This window comes from Magnolia sinica, chromosome 14, assembly GCF_029962835.1.
Source record: "Magnolia sinica isolate HGM2019 chromosome 14, MsV1, whole genome shotgun sequence".
Lineage (NCBI taxonomy): Eukaryota > Viridiplantae > Streptophyta > Magnoliopsida > Magnoliales > Magnoliaceae > Magnolia > Magnolia sinica.
This window is the reverse complement of record NC_080586.1, coordinates 80,540,170-80,564,661: the sequence shown is the minus strand read 5'-3', so window position 1 is coordinate 80,564,661 and position 24,492 is coordinate 80,540,170. Positions and strand designations below refer to the sequence as shown.

The following is a 24,492-nucleotide window of genomic DNA, read 5'->3' as shown; positions in this document are numbered from 1 at the left end:
TTTCTTTTTATCGGATGGGTGATAATAATTCTCACTCGCATAGTTATGATAACCCCAACACTCACGTACTGTTTTGTTAATCCGTGGGGTGTAATTGTTCTCCTGCACATGATCACGTAAGGACTTCTTAACCGGTAGATCTTTATATTCTGATCGGTTCTCGATGATAGTTTCAGAAAAGTTTTGAGACATAGGTTGATTTCTATCATAATCATCATCCCAATATATGTTATTCTTCTCAGCATACTGACGTTCCCACTCGTGCATATACATGATGAAACCCGAACTCTGAATCTAATTCTAAGAAAAACAAAAGAAAAGATCCTACAATAATATGGAAAGTAAGAGGAGAAGAAGTTAGAAGGAAGGTACCAAGTTAGAAATTCCTATGTTAAGATCCTGCAAAAGAAAATAAAAGAAATTAGTTCCTAAAAATAGAAATTCTAAAGTTAGAAAATTCTAAAATGGAAATAGAAAGTTAGTTTCTAAAAAAAAAAGTTTCCTAAACTTAGAATTAGAAAGTTTCTAAAAATAAAGGAAAAATGAGTTAGTTTCTAAAATTAGGAAGAGTTTCTAAAAAGGAAAATAACCAACATAGTTTCTAAAAACAAAAGAGGAAAGTTCTAAACCTAAAGTTAGAAAGTTCTAATTTAGAAATCCTAATTCAAAAATAGAAAGCAATGTTAGTTTCTAAAAAGGAAACCTAGAATAAGAAAGTTTCTAAAACTAAAATCCTAATTCTAAGAATAGAAGAAGTAAAGAAATCAGAAAGAGGTTACCAAATTAGAAGTTTATATCAGGATCCTACAAAACAAGAAAACAGATTAGTTTCTAAAAATAGAAAAATCTAAAACTAAAGTTAGTAAAATCTTAATATTAAACTGATTCTAAAACCAATTAATTTTAAAAATACGTAGCCGTCAGTCCCCAGCAACGGCGCCAAAAACTTGTTCACTCCCCAAGTATAGGGTTGTGATGTAGTAATAAACTCGGTGAGACCGAGGTCGAATCCACAAGGACTGAAACCTGTATGTAATCTGAAACTAAATAGAAGTAGAACTAGACCAAGATGAAATCTAAATCGATTGTAATTTGATGAATAATGGTGAACTACTAATTTAAAACCTAAGGAATTCAGAAGAAGGAAACTAGGGATTCAGAGGATCCACTTGTAGAGATCAGGGAGATTTACGCTTGATTCACGAACTCAACTGGACCCCGAGTCCCATCTTCATCCAGTTGGAAGATATATCAGTAAAGCACAATATGAACTTCCTTTGATCTAGTTTTCACAAGATAAGACTGATGTAAATTAGAATGCATTCCATCACCAAACCATGCCCATGAGACAAGATAAACAACAGAATTAAACCAATCCACAGCCAATCTGAGATATGTATGAATGTTTAAGAAGGATTCTGTCATCCAACCATGCCCAGGAGACGATGGTGAACAACAGGGTTCCCAAATTCATAAACCCTATGATGCTAAGAACATGCTCAAAGCTATCACAGATCTATTGTAATTTCAGTCACAACAAACCAGTAAAAACTAAAAACATTCCATACAATTAAACTAGAATCAAACAGAAGGTTCATCAACATGAATCAGAGCCGTAGAATCATTCCCATTACGCCACAAGCTTCACCTCTCAGCCCTAGCTAAGAGGTTTAGCCCAACATGATTGGGCTGGATCTCTCAAATAATAATAAATAAATAACAAAAAATTAAAACTCTAAAGAACAAACTCTCTGTCTCTGACGTTCTCTGACTTCAAGCACTCCCTGGAGAATTGACCCCCCTTGCTGGCCTTCACGGCTGCCCCGATCTCAAGGATCCCCTCTCTCTTTCTTCTCTTCTCTTTTTATAGGAAGCAGGGAGGAGTGAATTGAGTGCTGGAGTCGGCAGAAGAGGCGGTGGAGTGCAGCTTACGCAGCTTTGCAAATCACGTGCGCAGCAAACCGTCGAGTGCAGCCAGTTTCGACAAAACACAGCCCGGGCGCACAATCCATTCCGTTTGGCCTTCTTGGCCTTGGGCGAACGCATCTTGGGAGAGCTTTGAATGGTCCAGATCATTCATCTGACCAAGATCACAATCATGGAATGGCCCACAGCATCCGGAATTCACGAACGCAGGGCGTTGCGAATTTTCTTACGTTGCGAAGGCCGGTGGGCCCAGCAGTGATGTTTTCTGAGAAATCTGATCCGTTCATTAGATTCTTGGTGAAAAACTAGCTAGGAAAGAATGGTTTTTATTGAGTTTTGGTGCGGTCCACTGTATCAAACCAACTAACCGTTAATCTTGCGTTTTCTGGCGATCCACGTGTGTAAGTTTACATGGGTTCAAAATTCCAACTTGACTAGAGTTATGCCCACCCTCTGGAGTGAAATGACGGTCTGGATCATGCAAAATGATGATGGGTGGGGCCCACAAGCAAAACCCAGCCCGGACAGCGTCCTCCGCTGCCTGCTTGCGCACGAATGGTTGGGTCAAGGCAGTCAAAGATACCTTGACGTTGTGGTGTGGCGCGGGTGCGTGTACTCCATGTACACGCTCTGTACATGTGGGGTCTAATATGATGTATATGTAAGATCTGATCCGTCCATTTGTTGTGAAACCCCATTTAATGGGTTGATACCAAAATTGAAGTATATTGAGATATCATGTGGGCCCCAAATCAGAGATTTGTTGGCTGATCTGTCCGTTGGACCACTTCCACAAGGATCCAATGGCTGAAATTTTACATGTACGGTTAATTTATGGTCCACGGATCATATATGTAGTTTCAAGCCAAACGGATAGTGGGAACCCTGTGATCTTGCATTCTGGATGATTTTCGGGCCCGTTTAGTGTGACACACGTGATTTTCTTGAATCTCAGCCGTGTAGAATCATCGATATCAGTCCCCTTGAGTCCGTACCTTGCCTTGGTAATTTATGAGCATCAAATCCATACTTTTATTGCACTTTTTCAGTCCAGCTCCTAAATGCACCCTGCATCACAAACATGACTAAATCGGACTATTAAACAGTACCTTGTTCGTAAATTCAGGCAATAGCTGGGGTCTGATATGCAATATTTGACCCTCAACACAACTCCCAACCAGCATTTTGCTAGTCCCAAGCAAAGTATGCGAAAAATAAATTGAGAATTATAGGACGATTTCTAAGAACTCGAGTGATTTTCGAAAACAATCCAGATACTAGAAGTCTAAGATTTATGAATGTTGGGCATTACATTCACCTATACTCAAGTGCAAAATAGACTTCATAATCATGATCAAAGTATTAATCCATCAATTAGCAAAAATTTTAAACATTAAGATCCTTCAATGTTTAGTGTAATCTCGGCTTATCATTAAGGTTCACTTCTCTATTTCATGATATCATTGGTAACTAATAAGAGAATTCATGACAATCAAAACCTAAACCCAAAACCTGCCTCATAGATCAACTTACCAACTTGTGATTTTTCCATTAAAAGTAATGCCAATGAAAGGAATCAAATCCTCACCTATAGGGAGCAAACCTATGGTGAAGACCAGTCGCCCAATATTTTCCGAATGTCAACTGTGGGGAGTCGAACCTTCACCTATGGGGAGCAAACCTATGGTGAAGACCATTTGCCCAACCCTGGGTATTTTCTTTTTCTTCAATTCTTCTTTTTCTTTTTTTATTGATCATGATAGGCAAATTGTCCAGGCTGGTGGTTCCTTTCATGCTTAGTGATTACCAGGTTAATCCTTCAATATTGAATTGAAACCTCAATGTGTAAGCGAGATGTGACATGTGAAATTATGACTCAATCAATGTTTAAAACTTCTAATCATGGATTAATAATTCGAACTCAACTGTGAAATCTATCAGATAACCAAGTTCAAGAAATGTAAATCCCCAACACTCCATATCTTATAATTCTAAATAAATGATGACTGTCAAAATTACTTCGAATTCACAAGAAATTCTAGGAAAATTTAAAAAAAGATTAAAAAAAAATCCTCACAATTCTTTGCTCAAGACCAAGAAAACACTGATTAGGTAACTTAATCTCCCACCCCCAACCTAAAATCTACATTGTCCTCAATGTAAAAGATATGAGCATGCAATGCACATGGGACAACAAAAGCAAATAAAACATGATGGGAAGATAGTACCTGAATGCAGGAATCGAGAGAGATTTTTCAAGATATCGCAGCATGAAAGCCGGTCAGCACGAGAGTGAAGACACGAAAGCAAACTATCCTAAAACAATACAAGAAGCAAACTAACCTAACGGCATAAAACCGTATATCCTAGAACAGCATAAAGCAAACTACCCTAGTCCTATGAAAGCATGGAAAAACTACTCGATCATGCCGCAAGGTTCCTCTTCCGGCCAATATCTTAATAAGTTTCTCAGTAAGTTCCTCAACAAGATCATCCAAAAGCCCTTTTTGCAATAGGCTTGTACGCCCTGAAGCATGACTTTCCAGAGAAACTTATGTACCTCATAGGAAAATTTTCGTTGAATTGCTTGAGGTATCCAAAGTATATCCCATTCACCTGTGACAGAAGAAGTTTCAACGTTAGTATCTCATGGTGAATTAGAGGCTACAAGTAAATAAAGTTCAGAAAACTTCGCAAGAAGTGATGTAGTCTCAACACATTCCGTAGTATCAGACTTCGGTTCCATTGTCAGCTCATCCTCCTTTAATGGTATACATTTAGGATCAGGGGAAGAAGGGGCTTTAGAATAAGGGTTCTCTCAGTCAGTGATGACTAGCGAGATGTTGTCTTGCAAGGCATCCACTTTGTCTTTTGACATGGGATCGTTTAAATCTACAAAGTGTGCCAACTAATCATCCAAAGAGTTGGGAAGTTCAGCTGAGCGTGACTTATTTTCCACATTGGAGCTAGTGATGATCTGCCCAAGAAATCCATCATCCTTGAAAGTGGATGGACGCATGCTCGCTTGCTCTTGCCCTTCACAGACAGATGGACAAACAATAGGCAAAGAATTGATGTGAAGACTCTGGCCATTGAAGCTTCTCAGTGGAGGCATTGAATCGCCTAACGTGTGTAGCTCAGATTGTGGCCTCAACTGGGTAGTTTCAAATTCCAGAGTCATATCAAGCAAATTGTCCATCACCCGAATCATATCATCATTCAATTCAGGGCAGTGGTCCAAACATGCATCACAAGGGTTGGAAGGGTTAGTTGAAATTGGTTCATTCTCCACATTCAAATCAGTCATGTCAGACAAGTGGAGTAGATCATTATGGTTGACAACTTCCTGAACCTCTTGATCATTGGCAAGGGCCACACTTGAGATTGAATCCCAATACTCATCATCGTCAAGTTCCGTGCGGTGTACACTTGGGATGGGATCACATTCCTCACATTCTATTCTTAGATTGGGTTGTGGTTCGAATAAACTAACCTCTACCTCATTAGTGTAATCATGTGTGTCATGTGAGTGAAGTGTGTCACTATCATTATATTTGAAAGAAACCCACGTCTCTTGATCATTCCTTTGGACAGTCATCGAGATCGACTCATCGGGAAATTAAACCATATGATCATTAATGAACTCCAACTCTTCATTCGTAATTTTAGCTTCTTCCACAAGCGAGTTAGGATCACTTTCCTTGCATTGTGTTTCTAGATTGAGTTGTAACTGGGACGAACGAGCCTCCAATGCTTGATCAATGTGCAATGCAAGTGCTTCTATTGTTTTTCTAAGGCCCAAAAAATCATATATGTCGCCCTGAAGTGTCTCCTCTTGGGTCGTTTCTGATTGAGTTTCATAGGTAGAAGATCCAAGAAAATGTTCACTAGGGTGTATTGCTGGTTCATCTTTCCAATTTTGATGTTTCCATTGATCATAGTCGTACGGATCATATGTGGGAGAATCTGGTGGTTGGTAATACATATTATCACTCATAATATAATCACGCATTGTTTTCTTTTTATCAGATGGGTGATAATAACTCTCACTCGCATAGTTATGATAACCCCAACACTCACGTACTGTTTTGTTAATCCGTGGGGTGTAATTGCTCTCCTGCACATGATCACGTAAGGACTTCTTAACCGGAAGATCTTTATATTCTGATCGGTTCTTGATGATAGTTTCAGAAAAGTTTTGAGACATAGGTTGATTTCTATCATAATCATCATCCCAATATATGTTATTCTTCTCAGCATATTGACGTTCCCACTCGTGCATATACATGATGAAACCCGAACTCTGAATCTAATTCTAAGAAAAACAAAAAAAAAGATCCTACAATAATATGGAAAGTAAGAGGAGAAGAAGTTAGAAGGAAGGTACCAAGTTAGAAATTCCTATGTTAAGATCCTGCAAAAGAAAACAAAAGAAATTAGTTCCTAAAAATAGAAATTCTAAAGTTAGAAAATTCTAAAATGGAAATAGAAAGTTAGTTTCTAAAAAAAAAGTTTCCTAAACTTAGAATTAGAAAGTTTCTAAAAATAAAGGAAAAATGAATTAGTTTCTAAAATTAGGAAGAGTTTCTAAAAAGGAAAATAACTAACCTAGTTTCTAAAAACAAAAGAGGAAAGTTCTAAACCTAAAGTTAGAAAGTTCTAATTTAGAGATCCTAGTTCAAAAATAGAAAGCAATGTTAGTTTCTAAAAAGGAAACCTAGAATAAGAAAGTTTCTAAAACTAAAATCCTAATTCTAAGAATAGAAGAAGTAAAAAAATCAGAAAGAGGTTACCAAATTAGAAGTTTATATCAGGATCCTACAAAACAGGAAAACAGATTAGTTTCTAAAAATAAAAATCTAAAACTAAATTTAGTAAAATCCTATTCTTAAACTAATTCTAAAACTAATTAATTTCAAAGAATCGTAACCGTTAATCCCCGGCAACAGCACCAAAAACTTGTTCACTCCCCAAGTATAGGGTTGTGATGTAGTAATAAACTCGGTGAGACCGACGTCGAAACCACAGGGACTGAAACCTGTATGTAATCTGAAACTAAATAGAAGTAGAACTAGACTAAGATGAAATCTAAATCGATTGTAATTTGAGGAATAATGGTGAACTACTAATTTAAAACCTGAGAAATTAGAGGAAGGAAACTAGGGATTTAGAGGATCTACTTGTAGAGATCAAGGAGATTTACGTTTGATTCACGAACTCAACTGGACTCCAAGTCCCATCTTCATCCAGTTGGAAGATATATCATTAAAGCATAATATGAACTTCCTTTAATCTAGTTTTCACAAGATAAGACGGATGTAAATTAGAATGGATTCCATCACCAAACTATGCCCATGAGACAAGATAAACAACAGAATTAAACCAATCCACAACCAATCTGAGAGATGTATGAATGTTTAGGAAGGATTCCGTCATCCAACCATGCCCAGGAGACGATGGTGAACAACAGGGTTCCCAAATTCATAAACCCTATGATGCTAAGAACATGCTCAAAGCTATCACAGATCTATTGTAATTTCAGTCACAACAAACCATTAAAAACTAAAAGCATTCCATATAATTAAACTAGAATCAAACAGAAGGTTCATCAACATAAATCAGAGCCGTAGAATCATTCCCATCACGCCACAAGCTTCACCTCTCAGCCCTAGCTAAGAGGTTTAGCCCAACATGATTGGGCTGGATCTCTCAAATAATAATAAATAACAAAAAATTACAACTCTAAAGAACAAACTCTCTGTCTCTGACGTTCTCTGACTTCAAGCACTCCCTGGAGAATTGACTCCCCTTGCTGGCCTTCACGGCTGCCCCGATCTCAAGGATCCACTCTCTCTTTCTTCTCTTCTCTTTTTATAGGAAGCAGGGAGGAGTGAATTCAGTGCTGGAGTCGGCAGAAGAGGCCGTGGAGTGCAGCTTACGCAGCTTTGCAAATCACGTGCGCAGCAAACCGTTGAGTGCAGCCAGTTTCGACAAAACACAGCCCGGGCGCACAATCCATTCCGTTTGGCCTTCTTGGCCTTGGGCGAACGCATCTTGGGAGAGCTTTGAATGGTCCAGATCATTCATCTAACCAAGATCACGATCATGGAACGGCCCACAGCGTCCGGATTTCACGGACGCAGGGCGTTGCGAATTTTCTTGCGTTGCGAAGGCCGGTGGGCCCCGCAGTACTGTTTTCTGATAAATCCGATCCGTTCATTGGATTACTGGCGAAAAACCAATTAGGAAAGAGTGGTTTTTATTGAGTTTTGGTGTGGTCCACTGTATCAAACCAACTCACCGTTAATCTTGCATATTCTGGCGATCCACGTGTGTAAGTTTACATGGGTTCAAAAATCCAACTTGACTAGAGTTATGCCCACCCTCTGGAGTGAAATGACGGTCTGGATCATGCAAAATGATGATGGGTGGGGCCCACAAGCAAAACCCAGCCCGGACAGCGTCCTCCGCTGCCTGCTTGCGCATGAATGGTCGGGTCAAGGCAGTCAAAGATACCTTGACGTTGTGGTGTGGCGCGGGTGCGTGTACTCCATGTGCACGCTCTGTACATGTGGGGTCTAGTATGATGTAAATGTAAGATCTGATCCGTCCATTTGTTGTGAAACCCCATTTAATGGGTTGATACCAAAATTGAAGTATATCGAGATATCATGTGGGCCCCAAATCAGAGATTTGTGGGCTGATCTGTCCGTTGTACCACTTCCACAAGGATCCAATGGCTGAAATTTTACATGTACGGTTAATATATGGTCCTTGGGCCATATACGTAGTTTCAAGCCAAACGGATAGTGGGAACCCTGTGATCTTGCATTCTGGATGATTTTCGAGCCCGTTTAGTGTGACACGTGATTTTCTTGAATCCCAGCCGTGTAGAATCATCGATATCAGTCCCATTGAGTCCGTACCTTGCCTTGGTGATTTATGAGCATCAAATCCATACTTTTATTGCACTTTTTCAGTCCAACTCCTAAATGCACCCTGCATCACAAACAAGACTAAATCGGACTGTTAAACAGTACCATGTTCGTAAATTCAGGCAATAGCTGGGGTCTGATATGCAATATTTGACCCTCAACAATGCTCTCTAAAACAAATGGAGATTGTCCAAGCCAGCATTCCATACAACTAGGACCACCTTCTAGTGAGCCAAGTTGTTAATCTGGTCTGGTGGCCCAGTGAATAGGAAACGGACAAAGAAGCCCTCCATGGAAAATCCTGGACATCCATAGGTCAAACTTCTTTTGCATATGGACCATTAGCTATATCATTACTTTAATCATCCATTGGAAGCCAACAATCAGATCGCTAGCATCATTCACTGAGGGAGGTTTGTTCCATCACCCATTCATGGTGGTACCTAATGGAAGAATGGTCTGAATCATAATATGTCGGGCCCCACCCGCAGACGATTTTGGCTAAAAGAAGGTGCCGGAAGTTCACGGCTAGCATCATATAATACTTCAAAATCAGAGCTATCACCTGATGCTTGATTGAAAGAATATCTTATTGTTCAACGACAACAATACAGACAGGGCCCAACCAACTCTCAGTAATCTAAGTTGTTCATCTAGTGGCCCCTGAGTAGATTCTTGTTCAATGATACCAAAATGAATATCGTACATAGATCCAGTCCCTTCTGAAGGAGAATGGCCTCAAAAAAGCTTTCCTAAGAAGCTAAATTTCATGAGATGATCAAAGATGTATGCATGTGTGTGTGTGTGTTGTGGAAGACATATAAATATATGGTTGTTACACACTGCTCTTACTAAAATTTCATTCTCCCATACAGCTAAACAAAACCCATTAGATTTCTAGAACAAATTAAGCCAAATAAGTACTACTCCTAACCAATGTTCGCATTATTGGTATCGCATTATGTATCGCGCCCTAGGGATACAGATACACATCGGTTATTGCACAGGATATATGGTTTGTATTAGATAATTTATCACTCTTTTTGAAAAAATTGGAAAACATTGGGAAATTGATTGAATTTTTCAATGAAACTTAATGTATTGTTAAGAAAGACCTTTCATGCACTTTTAAATCATTAAATCTCAAAAAACAGAATGCACATGATAGGTTTCCTTTGTATAGGGTCCTAAGCTATGCATTTGTCTGACTGAACTAATGCAACCATATTCAGATTGAATACATAACATTTATAAATGTAAGAAGACATGTATGAAAACACAACCAATTCATTCAAAAGTAAAAGTAGGAATTGAGAAATATACCTATGAATGATGTTACTGGTTGTGGCCTAGACCCACATAGAGTTGTGTGGTGGCTCTTAATCATCGTCTCCATCTCGATGGGGCTGGGAATAGTTCTGATGCTCCACAAATCAATAGTATTGTGCCTAGGTTGAAAAATCAGGCATATTCTCAATGAAGTCTTTTTACAAGGTCTTAAGTGGTGTTGGTATGGCCAATGAATCTAGTCCAACAGGTTTCATATGGCGACATGGGGCTCCTTGAAAAGTGGTAGCATTCACATGGTTAGCAAGAAACAAGAAGGTTCTAATGGTGGACAACCTTCAAAAGAGAGAGTTTATTCTTCCGAACATCTGTGTCATGTGTTATCAAGATGCAGCATTGGTGGATCATCTCTTTATGCATTGCTCATTTGCAAAGAACCAATGGGATTGTTTCTTCAAGTCCAGCAACAATTTATTTTGGAATTTCTGAGATCTTCGACCAGTTGAAGGTGCCCTTCGACTAGCCCAAGCCCTGCTTCGACCAATCAAAGGTTGTAGGGACTGCGCGCGGACTGCGTAAATTTGACACAGTTTTCGGACTATTTCAAGTTGGTGCGAAAATGGGGTTTCTTAAACTATAAATAGGAGTTCCTAGGGCCATTCTAAAACATGCTAAGGCTTTCTAAAAGTATTCAAAGGGTTTCTAGAAGGGGTTCTAGGGTTCCAAAGGGTGTAACAAGGGTGAGATTCAAGGTTGTTCGAATCGATAAGTCCCTTCTCTTTGTAATTTCTGCTTTCAAAGTGAAGATCTGTCGCTTTGTGCCCTGGTTTTTTCCCAAAAGGGTTTTCCACGTTAAATCTTTGTGATCTCTTGTGTTTGCTTGGTGCTCTTGGATTGCTATCCTAGATCCATCTCTGTGTGATTCCGCGGCCCAATCCCCAACATGGATTGATCAGATCTTAAACCAACCAGCTTGTGTGGTCATGTGGTTGCATCACTCTTCTACTTCTCATCAATAGTGGTAGTTAGTATTCTAATATGATACTAGAAAGCAAAATAGGGGGAGTGTGCATCAAAATAACAGGGTTCGAATACCATTCCCCTTATTAGAAAAAACACATCAATCTGAGAACAGGAAGTAGAACTGACCGTTGCAGCGGTAGCAGAGACTGGCGCCATCAGATAGAGTGGCGCCATGGACGATCTTGTCAGGTAGAATAGATCCAATGATACCTAAGTAGCTCAAGAACGAGACTAGAATAACAACCTAAGAAGAGTGAAAGAAAGAGAGACTCATTAGCACAAAGAAGGAGAAAGTGAGAGAGATTCATCAGCACAGGAGAATGAGAGAAATTCATCATCGGAGAGAAAGAAAGAGAGATTGAAATTTCAAACTTACAGAGCTCCAAGAAGGGGATCGAAGAATGGAGAAGAGGATCCATCTCTTTGCTCTGCTTGCGTTGCTGTTCTGAAAAGAATGTGAAATGAGACGGAAAAGTTTTGAAAAATGACTTTACATGTAACGCGGATTAGGTGAGGTCGTACCCAGCCAATGGATGCGGCCCTCACATGGGGGCAACGTCGATGCATGTGTTGTATATCCACGCCGTCCATCCATCTTTCCAGCTCATTTTAGGGCATGGCCCGAGAAATGAGGCTGATAAAATTCCCATGTGGAGCACACCGATGGAAACAGTAGTCACTGAAGGGCCGTCATTAAAAACTTTCTGGTTGACTTTCCGACTTAAATGTAAATGGGTAATGATTATTTACCTAGGTAATTAGGAACACCGATTAGCTAATGAGAGTTTGAGTGGGAAGATTGGCCACCGAAGTTCCGTCACCAAGTTCTGTATGCCCCACCATGATGTATGTGTTGTATTCAGACCGTCCATCCATCCATTCGAAGAGATTATTTTAGGCATAAGAAAGAGAAACGAGGAAGATGGAAAGTGACGCCCACCATTAAAACCTTACTAAGTCCGTGTTTATTTGAGATCCAACCTATTCATAAGTTAAGACAGACGTAAAAGAAGGGAAAACATAAATATTTGCTTGATTGAAAACTTCCATGGCCCCTAAAAGTTTTTAATGGCAGGTGTTCAATTCCCACCGTTTTTGTGGTGGGTCCACACGAGCTTTGGATCTGACTTGTTCTTTTAGTTAACGTTTCGAAATGATCTTTCTAAATGGCTAAACAGTGTAGATACAGCAAATATATCATGGTGTGGCATATAGAACTTTGTGACATCACTTCAGTGTTATTCAATCTGTCAGCAGCTAATGCCTCAAAATTATTGCATGTGCAACATTCTTACTTTTTTTAATACTTAAATTGATAAATTTGTAAAATAAATGTGGACCCACCGTGATGTATATAGCTCATCCACACCTTCCATTCGACGCCGCTTAATTTAGGAGGCGGATTGCATCCTACCCCTTCTGTCTCTAGTTGGGAACAAGCAAGAACTTTGAGTGGCCACCGTGATGTATAGGTTTTATCCACACCATTCATCTATTTTTTCCTATTATTTCCGGATAAAAGCTCAAAACCAAAGCAGATCCAAGACAGATATGGACTTCCTGGAAATCCCAAATCCTTAGATGTGCACTCTCCTTGATGCAATCCAATGGCCTCGGGTGTGCGAGCCCTCACAGAGGTCAGTACTCATGTTGTAGGGACGCGGATTAGCTAATGACAGGTTGATTTGCTAATCCGCGTCCATACAGCACGAGTACCGACCTCTCTCAGGGCACGCACACCCAAGGCCGTTGGAATGCATCAAGGAGAGTGCGCATTTAAGGATCTAGGATTTCCCATCTCCGAGAATTCCGTTGGGCCACGTTACCATTGGTTAACGTTATCTATATTGACTTTAGCAAAGCATTTTGTAAAAAAAAAAAAAACAAATGTTATAAAAGTACGCTTAGATAAATGAAATTAACATTCTACCCCTACAGTGAAGGGGCACAGATTTACGGCAAACAACATTTTAAATTTATTTTACACAATACATGTAAATCATGACAAATAAGTAATTATTATTTTTTCACTTAATTTGAAATGGGTGAATAATTCTATCTAAAAAAACCAACCCAAAATTATTATCTTACATCTATAAACCCTGCCGTAATGTATATAATATATACATGCCATCCATATGTTTTATCAGAATATTTTGAGCCACGAGCCAAAAAATAAGGCAAATTCAACACTCAAATCTCCCACGCTAAGGTAAAGAGTGGTATTAATTTGTTCGTCCTTAAAAGTTATTTTCTTCACTGGCCCAATGTTGAGGTTTATTCATCATCTAACTCATTAATAGGGTCACTGACACATGGATAAATAGAAAACATAAATATCAACTTGATTAAAAACTTTTAGGGGCTAAAGAAGTTTTTAACCATATAAATTTGATTCCCACTTTTCTTGTGGTCTAATCCACTTGAGTTTTGGATCTGCCTATGTTTGGGCTTATGCCCTAAATTAAGGACAGAGATTCCGTCCTACCCCCGCTCGACTCCATTGGGAATGGGTAGGAGCTTTGAGTGGCTACCATGATGTATATGTTTTATCCACATCGTCCATCCATTTTTACCTATCATTTCATAAGATAGGACCAAAATTTAAATAGATCAAAGGCTCAAGTGGACCACACCATAGGAAGCAGCAGTGATAATGATACTCAACATTGAAACTTTTCTAGGGCCCACCATGATGTTTATTTGCCATCCAACCCATTCATAAAGTTACATGACCTGAATGAAGAGAAAACACAAATATCAGCTCGATCCAAAGCTTTTTTCACCCCCAATAAGTTTTCAACTATAAGAGTTCAATCCCCACTATGTAGTCCATATTTGTCTTGGATATGCTTCAGTTTTGAACTTTTATCCTAAAATAATAGGAAAAAATAAATGAATGGTGTGGATAAAACCTATACATCACGTTAGCCACTCAAAGCTCTTGCTTGTTCCTAACTAGAGACAGACAGGGTAGGATGCAATCCGCGTCCTAAATTAAGCGGCGCCGATTAGGAGGTATGGATGAGCTATATACATCACGGTGGGTCTACATTTATTTTACAAATTTATCAATTTAAGTATTAAAAAAAGTAAGCATGTTGCACATGCAGTAATTAGGGGGCATTAGCTGCCGACAGATTGAATAACGATGAAGTGATGTCACAAAGTTCTATATGCCACACCATGATATATTTGTTGTATCTACACTGTTTAGCCATTTAGAAAGATCATTTCGAGACGTTAACTAAAGAATAAGTCAGATCCAAAGCTCGCGTGGACCCACCACAAAAAGAGTGGGAATTGAACACCTGCCATTAAAATCTTTTAGGGGCCATGAAAGTTTTCAATCAAGTAAATATTTATGTTTTCCCTTCCTTTACATCTGTCTTTACTTATGAATAGGTTGGATCTCAAATAAACACGGACTTAGTAAGGTTTTAACGGTGGGCGTCACTTTCCATCTTCCTCGTTTCTCTTTCTTATGCCCAGTGTTTCAAATAGCGCCTGTAGCGTAGCGGTAGCGTACACTATGTAGCGTAGCGTGGCCGTAGCGCTATGTAGCATCCCAAATAGCGTAAATCCCCAGTAGCGTACTCTACAGGGGTCGTAGCGCACGCTACAACTACATAGCGCGTAGCGTCCGTAGCGCAAGTTACAACGTATTTTTTTACTATTTTTTCAGGTTTTCTTCATTTCTAATGTTGAGAAATGTGGCACTTGTTTGTACTTGATACTTTTAACCTATGGGATTTTTATTTCTTTTCATAATTGTGACTTGTGGTTTCAATTAGACATTATTAATTAAAGTGGTTTGCTTAGAAAGTTGTTGATGTAATAATTATTTGATTTGGCTTATAAATGTGGATTGGCTTTTGATAAATGATAACTAATAACTTTTTTTAACATGCTTATAATTGATAAAATGAATCATCTTTTAGGCATTATTATTTATTTTTTCTTTTTTCTTTTCACTATATTATATGTCTATTTTTAAATTAAAAAATAGAAGTATCCTGTAGCTTACGCTACACGCTATAGAGGGCTAAGCGCTACGCATCACACTACCGCTATTTAAAACACTACTTATGCCCTAAAATAATCTCTTCGAATGGATAGACGAACGGTCTGAATACAACACATACATCATGGTGGGGCGTACAGAACTTGGTGACGGAACTTCGGTGGCTAGTCTTCCTACTCAAACTCTCATTAGCTAATCGGCGTTCCTAATTACCTAGGTAAATAATTATTACCCATTTACATTTGAGTTGGAAAGTCAACCAGAAAGTTTTTAATGGTGGCCATTCAGTAACTACTGTTTCCATTGGTGTGCTCCACATGGGAATTTTATCAGCCTCATTTCTCGGGCCATGCCCTAAAATGGGAAACGGATTGGCTACTCCCCCTGACGGCAGCCCATGACTGTGGCTGGTGCTCTGTGGGGCCCACCATGATGTATGTGTTTCATCCATTCCGTTCATCCATTTTTACAAATCATTTTATGGCTTGATCCCAAAAATGAGAGGTATATAAATCTCAGGTGTACCACACCACATGAAAACAATAGTGATTGGACATCCACCATTAAAATCCTCCTAAGGCCCACTGTACTGTATATTTGACATCCAATATGTTGATTAGGTCATACAGGCTCAGATGAAGGGAAAAAACAAAAATCAGCTTGATCCAAAGCTTTTATGGCCCCAAAATGTTTTTTAATAGTCAACGCTCATTGAAGATTGTTTCCTGTAATGTGGTCCACTTAAGATTGTGATATACCTCATTTTTGGTCTCACACCATAAAATGATCTGTAAAAATAGATGGACGGCATGGATGAAACACATACACCATTGTGGGTCCCACAGAGCACCAACCACCAACCATTGGCTAGTGTCAGGGGGAGTAGCCAATCCGTTTCCCCTAAAATGAGCTGGAAAGATGGATGGACGGTGGGGATATACAACACATATATCGACGTCGCCCCCATGTGAGGGCCGCATCTGCTGGCTGGGTACGACCTCACCTAATGTGCATTACATGTAAAGTCATTTTTCAAAACTTTTCCGTCTCGTTTCACTTTCTTTTCAAAACAGCAGCGCAAGCAGAGCAGAGAGATGGATCCTCCTCTCCTTTCTTCGATCCCTTCTTAGCAGCCCTGTAAGTTTGAAATTTCAATCTCTTTCTTTATCTCTGACAATGAATCTCTCTCCTCCTGTGCTGATGAATCTCTCTCTCCTTTGTGTTGATGAGTCTCTCTCTTTCGCTCCTCTTAGCTTGTTATTCTAGTCTCGTTCTTGAGCTACTTAGCTATCATTGGATCTATTCTGCCTGGCAAGATCGTCCATGGCGCAACTCTATCTGACGACACCCGTCTCTGCTACCACTGCAACGGTAAGTTCTCCTTCCTCTCCTCAGATTGATGTGTTTTTTCTAATAAGGGGAATGGTATTCGAACCCTGTTATTTTCATGCACTCCCCCTATTTTGCTTTCTAGTATCATATTAGAATACTAACAACTACCACTACTGATGAGAAGTAGAAAAAGAGTGATGGTCAACTGGTCGAATTTACACAGTCCGCGCGCAGTCTGTGTAACCTTTGACTGGTCGAAGCAAGGCTTGGGCTAGTCGAAGGGCACCTTCGACTAGTCAAAGATCTCGGGAATTCCAAAATACATTGTTACTGGACTTTGAGACGAACTTTCTCTAAGCTAGTCGAACCTTTCAGATTTAAGACATTTATTAACAACAATCTCTACCATGTCTTCATTGAAGGTGATCATTAGGAAAAGTGAATTATTGGAGGTTGGTATATCCAATGACGAAGCAGAATCATTTGTGACACTCTTTAGATGCAAGAAGGGCTCCTCTCCAACCTCTCCAACCATGTACCTTGGTCTTCCTTTATACATTGGAAAACCTGCAAAAAATTTGTGGTATAAAGTGGTGGAGAGATTTGAAAGTAAATTGTCTCAATGTAAGGGTCGACATTTATCTTTGGGTGCAAGGTAAACTTTGATGAAGGCGACAATGTTGAATCTACCGGTTTGCTAAATGTCATTGTTCAAATGCCCAAAGTCGGTTCTAAAAAGATTGGAAAAGAGGAGAGATTTCTTATGGAAGAGGGCGGATGATAATCACAAATTCCATCTTATGAAGTGGGAGGACGTTTGCAAGCCATGGGACAAAGGGGGGGCAGGGTTAAGAAGCTTGAAGGTGATGAATTTGGCATTAATAGGGAAATGAGTTTGGAGATTTGGGGCGAAAGAGAGTTCATTTCGGAGGGTGACTTAAAGTGTTGACAACTGTTTTTCCATGCATGGGGAATCAGTCATTTTGGCCTCGTTGTGTAGAAGGAATATGGAGGATGAAGAGATAGAAGAGTTGATGGGGTTGTTGCAATTGTTGTCCAATGTGGTCCTGTCTCCCTCTAATAAGGATTCCTTGTTATGGAAAGATGAAAAATCAGGCATATTCTCAATGAAGTCTTTTTACAAGGTCCTAAGTGGTGTTGGTATAGCCAATGAATCTAGTCCAACAGGTTTCATATGGCGATATGGGGCTCCTTGAAAAGTGGCAGCGTTCACATGGTTAGCAAGAAACAAGAAGGTTCTAACGGTGGACAACCTTCAAAAAAGAAAGTTTATTCTTCCGAACATCCGTGTCATGTGTTATCAAGATGCGGCATTGGTGGATCATCTCTTTATGCATTGCTCGTTTGCAAAGAACCTGTGGGATTGTTTCTTCAAATCTTTTAGGGTACATTGGGTTATTTTGTCTTCCAATGATCATTTCATCTTGGCATGGCATGGGGGAGAAAAAGGATTAAGCCTTCTAGCGGGTATCTAGTTCATCATTTAGAAAGGAACGATTGTTGCTTTAAAAATCGCCGAAAAAAGGTCTTAGATGTTTTCCAAAAGGCGAAATCTCACATCAAAGAATGGGTGTGCACTACAAAGGCACTAGAGCAATTTCCGGATAATTAGGGAGAATTGTGATCTTGGTTTCTTTTCTTTTCAGTTTTGATCTTTGTAAATTTATGGCTTCAGCTTTTCTCAATAAAAATATCATCGTTCTAAAAAAATTTATTAACTAAATCATGACTCAATCTCACCCTCAAGACTAATTAAATAAATAGACCTTATGAAGTTAATAACCCTACAATTGATCCCATGGGCCCCATAGTGCAAGTTGACTATTGATCCCATCCAATTGATCATCAGGCCGTTGATATGGTCCAGATCATCAATCAAGGCAATCCGAATAGTTGGATTGGTCAAATATTAAATCAATTAACTTATGTAGTCGATTGATTGCATCAATTCCACCCGGTTCAAGAGAACTCATCCTCGAGTTGAAGCCGATAGTTGTTTGTCGTCACGATCCGAGTTTGCATCATGTCTTCCGTGGCTTCTGCGGTAATTGATGGTGAAGCCCCTCATGTTGGATTGGCACGTTAAAACAACAATCCTTCTTTCACTTTCTTGTGATCCTCCATGTTCGATTTAATTCCACTTCTTCTACACATTAAAGTAGATAGTTGTTTGTCATCATGATCCGAGTTTGTACCATGTCTTCCATTTCATGATCTTGGGCTCGTTTGAAAGCTTGCTCAAGAAGCTATCCAACAGGACCAATTTCATGCCATTTGGACATCATTTAGTGCCCAAAAGTGTCCCACCAAAGAAGTGATGAAAATACAAAACCAGGACCAAGAACCAAGAAATTTTATTTCAAATCATCAGAATGCTCATAACAATGCTTGTTACAACTTTAAACATAGCCTTATAAAGGCTTAGACTAAACAAAGAACCCTAATAACAAAAAATTACAAAAACTACTCCTGAATCCCATCACTACCACATAAGCCTTATGTAAATGGGCCATAACTCACTCCAACAAACTCGGAATTACATGATCTTGGGCTCGTTTGAAAGCCTGCTCGAGAGGCTATCAAGTGAGACCAATTTCATGTCATTTGGACATCTTTTGGTGCCCCAAAAGTGGTCCACCAATAAAGTGACGAAAACACAAGTAAATTTATTAAATCATGACTCAAAAACACCCTAAAGACTAATTAAATAAAAACTAGATGGAATTTATGACCTTACGATTGATCCCATGGGCCCCATACTGCAATTTTATCAATGATCCCATCCAATTGGTCATCAAACCATTGATTTGGTCCAGATCATCAATCAGGACAATCTGAACGGTTGGATTGTTGATTAACAGATGTCTTAAATTTGAAAAGTTCGATTAGCCCGGAGAAAGTTCGGTTCAAAGTCCAGCAACAATTTATTTTGGAATTTCCGAGATCTTCGACCAGGCGAAGGTGCCCTTCGACTAGCCCAAGCCCTGCTTCGACCAATCAAAGGTTACAAGGACTGCACGCGGACTGCATAAAGTTGACGCAATTTCCAAACTATTTCAAGTTGGTGCGAAAATGGGGTTTCTTAAACTATAAATAGGAGTTCCTAGGGCCATTCTAAAACATGCTAAGGCTTTCTAAAAGTATTCAAAGGGTTTCTAGAAGGGGTTCTAGGGTTTCAAAGGGTGTAACAAGGGTGAGATTCAAGGTTGTTCGAATCGTGTAAGTCCTTTCTCCTTGTAATTTCTGCTTTCAAAGTGAAGATCTGTCGCTTTGTGCCGTGGTTTTTTCCCGAAAGGGTTTTCCACGTTAAATCTTTGTGCTCTTATGTTTGTTTGGTGCTCTTAGATTGCTATCCTAGATCCATCTCTGTGTGATTCCGCGACTTAATCCCCAACATGGATTGATCAGATCTTAAACCAACCAGCTTATGTAGTCATGTGGTTGCATCACTCTTTTTCTACTTCTCATCAATAGTGATAGTTGTTAGTATTCTAATATGATACTAGAAAGCAAAATAGGGGGAATGTGCATCACAATAACAGGGTTCGAATACCATTCCCCTTATCAGAAAAAACACATCAATCTAAGGAGAGGAAGTAGAACTAACCGTTGTAGCGGTAGCAGAGACTGGCGCCATCAGATAGAGTGGCGCCATGGACGATCTTGCCAGGCAGAATAGATCCAATGATACCTTAATAGCTCAAGAACGAGACTAGAATAACAACCTAAGAAGAGTGAAAGAGAGAGAGACTCATCAACACAAAGAAGGAGAGAGTGAGAGAGATTCATCAGCACAGGAGAATGAGAGAGATTCATCGTCAGAAAAAAAGAAAGAGAAATTGAAATTTCAAACTTACAGAGCTCCAAGAAGGGATCGAAGAAAGGAGAAGAGGATCTATCTCTCTGCTTTGTTTGCGCTGCTGTTCTGAAAAGAAAGTGAAATGAGACGGAAAAGTTTTGAGAAATGACTTTACATGTAACGCGGATTAGGTGAGGACATACCCAACCAGTGGATGCGGCCCTCACATGGGGGCGACGTCGATGTATGTGTTGTATATCCGCGCCGTCCATCCATCTTTCCAGATCATTTTAGGGCATGGCCCGAGAAATAATGCTGATAAAATTCCCACGTGGAGCACACCAATGGAAACAGTAGTCACTGAAGGGCCACCATTAAAAACTTTCTGGTTGACTTAAAGGTGGACAACTGGACATCGAGCCGAGCCGAGTCGAGTCGAGGTGGGGCAAGCTCGGCTCGGCTTGTCCATGGTGTACTCGAGTTCAAGCTCAACATTGAAGCTTGGCTTGTTTGCTAAAGTTGTCGAGTCGAGTTTGAGTCGAGCAAGTAGTTCACGTCGAGTCAAGTTTACCTCGAGTCGAGCTCGAGCTTGAGCTTGTTCATATCATCATAAACAGAAATTTAAGTTTATTATCTTTCTTTTGTACTGGTGGACATTATTGGACAGTTAAAAATTAGTACAAGAGTATATAGGTATTTAATATATTTATTATAGGATAAGTAATCTAACAACTCAAACAATCTTCCTCAATAAGTTGGGGATTCTCCAGTCCATGGCATGGTTTGACAAATCATCCATATCCAGTACATGTCTCCCAAAACATACCAGGATCACCCATGAACAATACATCTGTATCAGCTCAATACAGAGGCAATACAAGATATGACCCACATCTGTGGTGATGGATACATCCACCAAAACCGTTATGCAAATGATAGTCCACTGAGGATATCCAAAGGGGACTCAACCCAAAGTATAACACATAAGACCCAACTTCAAACCAGGTTGGTGGTTTCCAATCCGAACCCAACTGGAGAACCTTAATAACCCAACCCCAAAATCAGGTTGGGTCAATAGGATTCAGATTGACCCAAACCCAAGCTACAGCTTTAGCCAATCAATCACATCAGGACAATAGATCTAATTTCCTCAAGTAATTAGATCACAAATAGCACTTCCAAGATCTAAAATAAATATCAAGAATCAGGCTGATATCAGTAAAGGGTATTGGGGTCTTTATGAATTTAAGCAGCTCAGTGAATTCAAATCCCCACAATGGCAGAACTCAAGTTAGCAGAAAACGAAAAGGATTGTAGGAGAGAACAGCAAAATAAATCAGAGCAGAGCTTATTTATTACAGCAATTTCATCCGTTCCAGATCAAAAGATCAAAGAAGGGGCGAGCATCAGCTGCCGTCACAACTTTCAATATCAACTAAAAAGCTAATTCCTAAATAGCCCTCAATTTTGCTGGAAATAGACCAGAAACCATCTAAAGTTAACTATTCTGAGGAGCATTTTCGTCAAAAGCCCTTTAAAGCACCATTAATAACGAGATGGAAGAAAGGAAGTGGAGATTTTAGCAAAATACCTAACCGCGCATTTTAGCATCATTCAATTAAAAAAATGTAAGGGGAGAGAGAGAGAGAGAGAGAGAGAGAGAGAGAGGTTACGTTAGAAAACACCACTATCATTAGATTAAGAAACAGGAAAAAAAAAAAGATTAAGTAGAAGAAGAAGAAGAATATTAAGAAGAGGAAGAAACAGATACGTGCACCTTGTCGGAATGTCGGGATTGGCCGATTGGGCTGGATCGGGTGGACCGTGGACGTTCGGGCAGCGTTGTAGCGTTGCTTGTCGGGCGGGCGGGCGGCGGCAGCGGGCTGGGTGCCGGGTGGGAGGAAGAAAGGGAAAGGTAGAAAGGGAAAGGGCCGTGTGGTGGGGTGGGGTAGGGTTTTCTTTTACCGTTTTACCTATATAATAATATAATATATACAGATAAATGCTCACACCAACTCGTTGGACCTTGAGTTCTGGTCCAACTAGCCGCGCATTTTAATGTTAATAAATGCTGTATCGGGAAAATTATTTTAAAAAAGAAAACAACTTACCCACTTTGATCGGCCCCACCGTGATGTTAATGAGAAATCCACCCCAATCATCACATGATTCACCTCACGCTGGACCCATGGTATGAAAATCAGCTCCATCCGTGGTTAAGGTGGACCACACGACTAAAAACAGAATATGGGAAGGGCTTATCCTCCAAATCGTCTTCCTTGGCATGGCCCAGTTGAATCATGTATAGGTATGATTTCTTGGACATCAAGCCTAACTTTTTATATGCCATATAATGGTTGGAATGGATTTCCAAGGCCCAACCGGGTGGGCCCTATAAAAATCAAGGGTCAGCGCCTTTCCCAATTGTTTCCATTTGGTATGGCCCACTTCATTCATGAATTAGCCTAGATTTTTTTCTGTGGGCCCAACATGGGATTAAACATATAATGATCCGAGTGGATCCCGCACACATATCACAGTGGCCCTGTTAAAAGATGAAAGGTTGAAGTCAGTGAAGCACTTGTTGGTTCCGAGTAAATTGGTACGTTACCGAGAATGGACGGGAGTGGATCAGGTGTTACCATTGTAACATACGTCTAGGTGCTTCCTTAACCGTGCGACCCACTTTGATATATTTGTTGTATATCCACTCCGTCCATCAGTTTTCAAAAATCATTTTAATGGATGGTCCCAGAAATTAAACAGATCCACCTATCAAGTGAGCCCCACTACAAGAAATAGTGAACATTGAACGCCCATCATTAAAACCTTCCTATGGCCCACCATAATGTTTATTTTCCATCCAACATCCAGCTTATTCATAAGGTCACGCAGACCTAGATTAGGAATAAAAAAATATATCAACGTGATCTAAAACTTCCATCACCTTGACAAGTTTTCAATGGTAAGGTTTAATCCTTCCCATGGCGTGGTCTACTTTAGCTTTGGATCTCCCTCATTTTTGGCCTCATGTCAAAAAAATGTTATGATAAAATAGATGAATGGTGTGGATATAACCTATGCGTCATGGTGAGGACCATGTAGCTTAGCCACATCAACACATTCGGCTGTGTGTTCCCCGCCTTGTCATCCAAGTCTTTCTCGGAACCAACGCACACCTTTCATCTTTTGATGTGGCCCACCATGAATTTTACATGAGATCCACTCCTTTCATTATATGTATAATTCTATATTAGACCTAGAGCCAAGAAATCACGCTGATCTATAATTCAAGTGGACCATAGGAAGGGAAACAATTTGGAGGATAAGCTTTTCGAAGGCGCTATTTTCTACCGTGTGGTCCACTTTATTTATGGATGCATTTGATTTTTTGCCCCTATGACCATTATGGGGCGACTAATCTTATGGTTGGTGTGGATTTCATCTTAACTCCACCGTGGGTCCCACCCAAGCCATCAAGTCCTTTTCCTCTAGGAAACAACTTTCCCCGGAACAAATTTATTAGCATTAATTACACAACTAGTTGGACGGTCCAACTAGTTGTGTGTGAGCATTACTCATATATATATATATATATATATATGGGAAATGGTACTATACGGTTGAGCGCATTCAAGCCTAACTTACGGTCGAGTCATGTCACGTTTTCCATCATTGGATGATAAGTTTGAAAAATACACTGTATGCATTCCAGTGACGTAAACAAAGGCAAAACCAATGGAACCGGCATTACCTATTTACTACTTATTGGGTAAGTTCTCGATTCAGTGTGATATCCACACCGTCTGTCATTTTAGAGATATTATTTTAAATCATGAGCTCAAAAATTAGGCAAATCTAGCACTCAAATGAATCACACCGTAGAGGGTAGTGGGGACAATGATGACCACCGTTGAAAACTTCCTAGGATGCACCATGATGTTTTTTTGTTGTCCAACCTGTTCATGCTATCACACAGACCTGGATGAAAGGACCGAACAAATACCAGCCTAATCCAAAACTTTTGCCGCCCCTAAGAAGTTTTCAATATTTTCAATGGTAGATACTCAATCTCCATTGTTTTCTGTGTTTTGTTCCACTTGAGCTTTGAATCTGCCTTATGTTTGGGCTAATGCCATAAAATA

At 39.7% G+C, this 24,492-nt stretch overlaps 1 pseudogene; it reads right to left on the bottom strand.

The window, feature by feature from the left end:
- Window positions 1-21,186, bottom strand: part of LOC131225066 (delta(14)-sterol reductase-like) — a 53,028-nt pseudogene extending 31,842 nt beyond the window's left edge.
- Window positions 21,187-24,492: the final 3,306 nt, after the last annotated feature.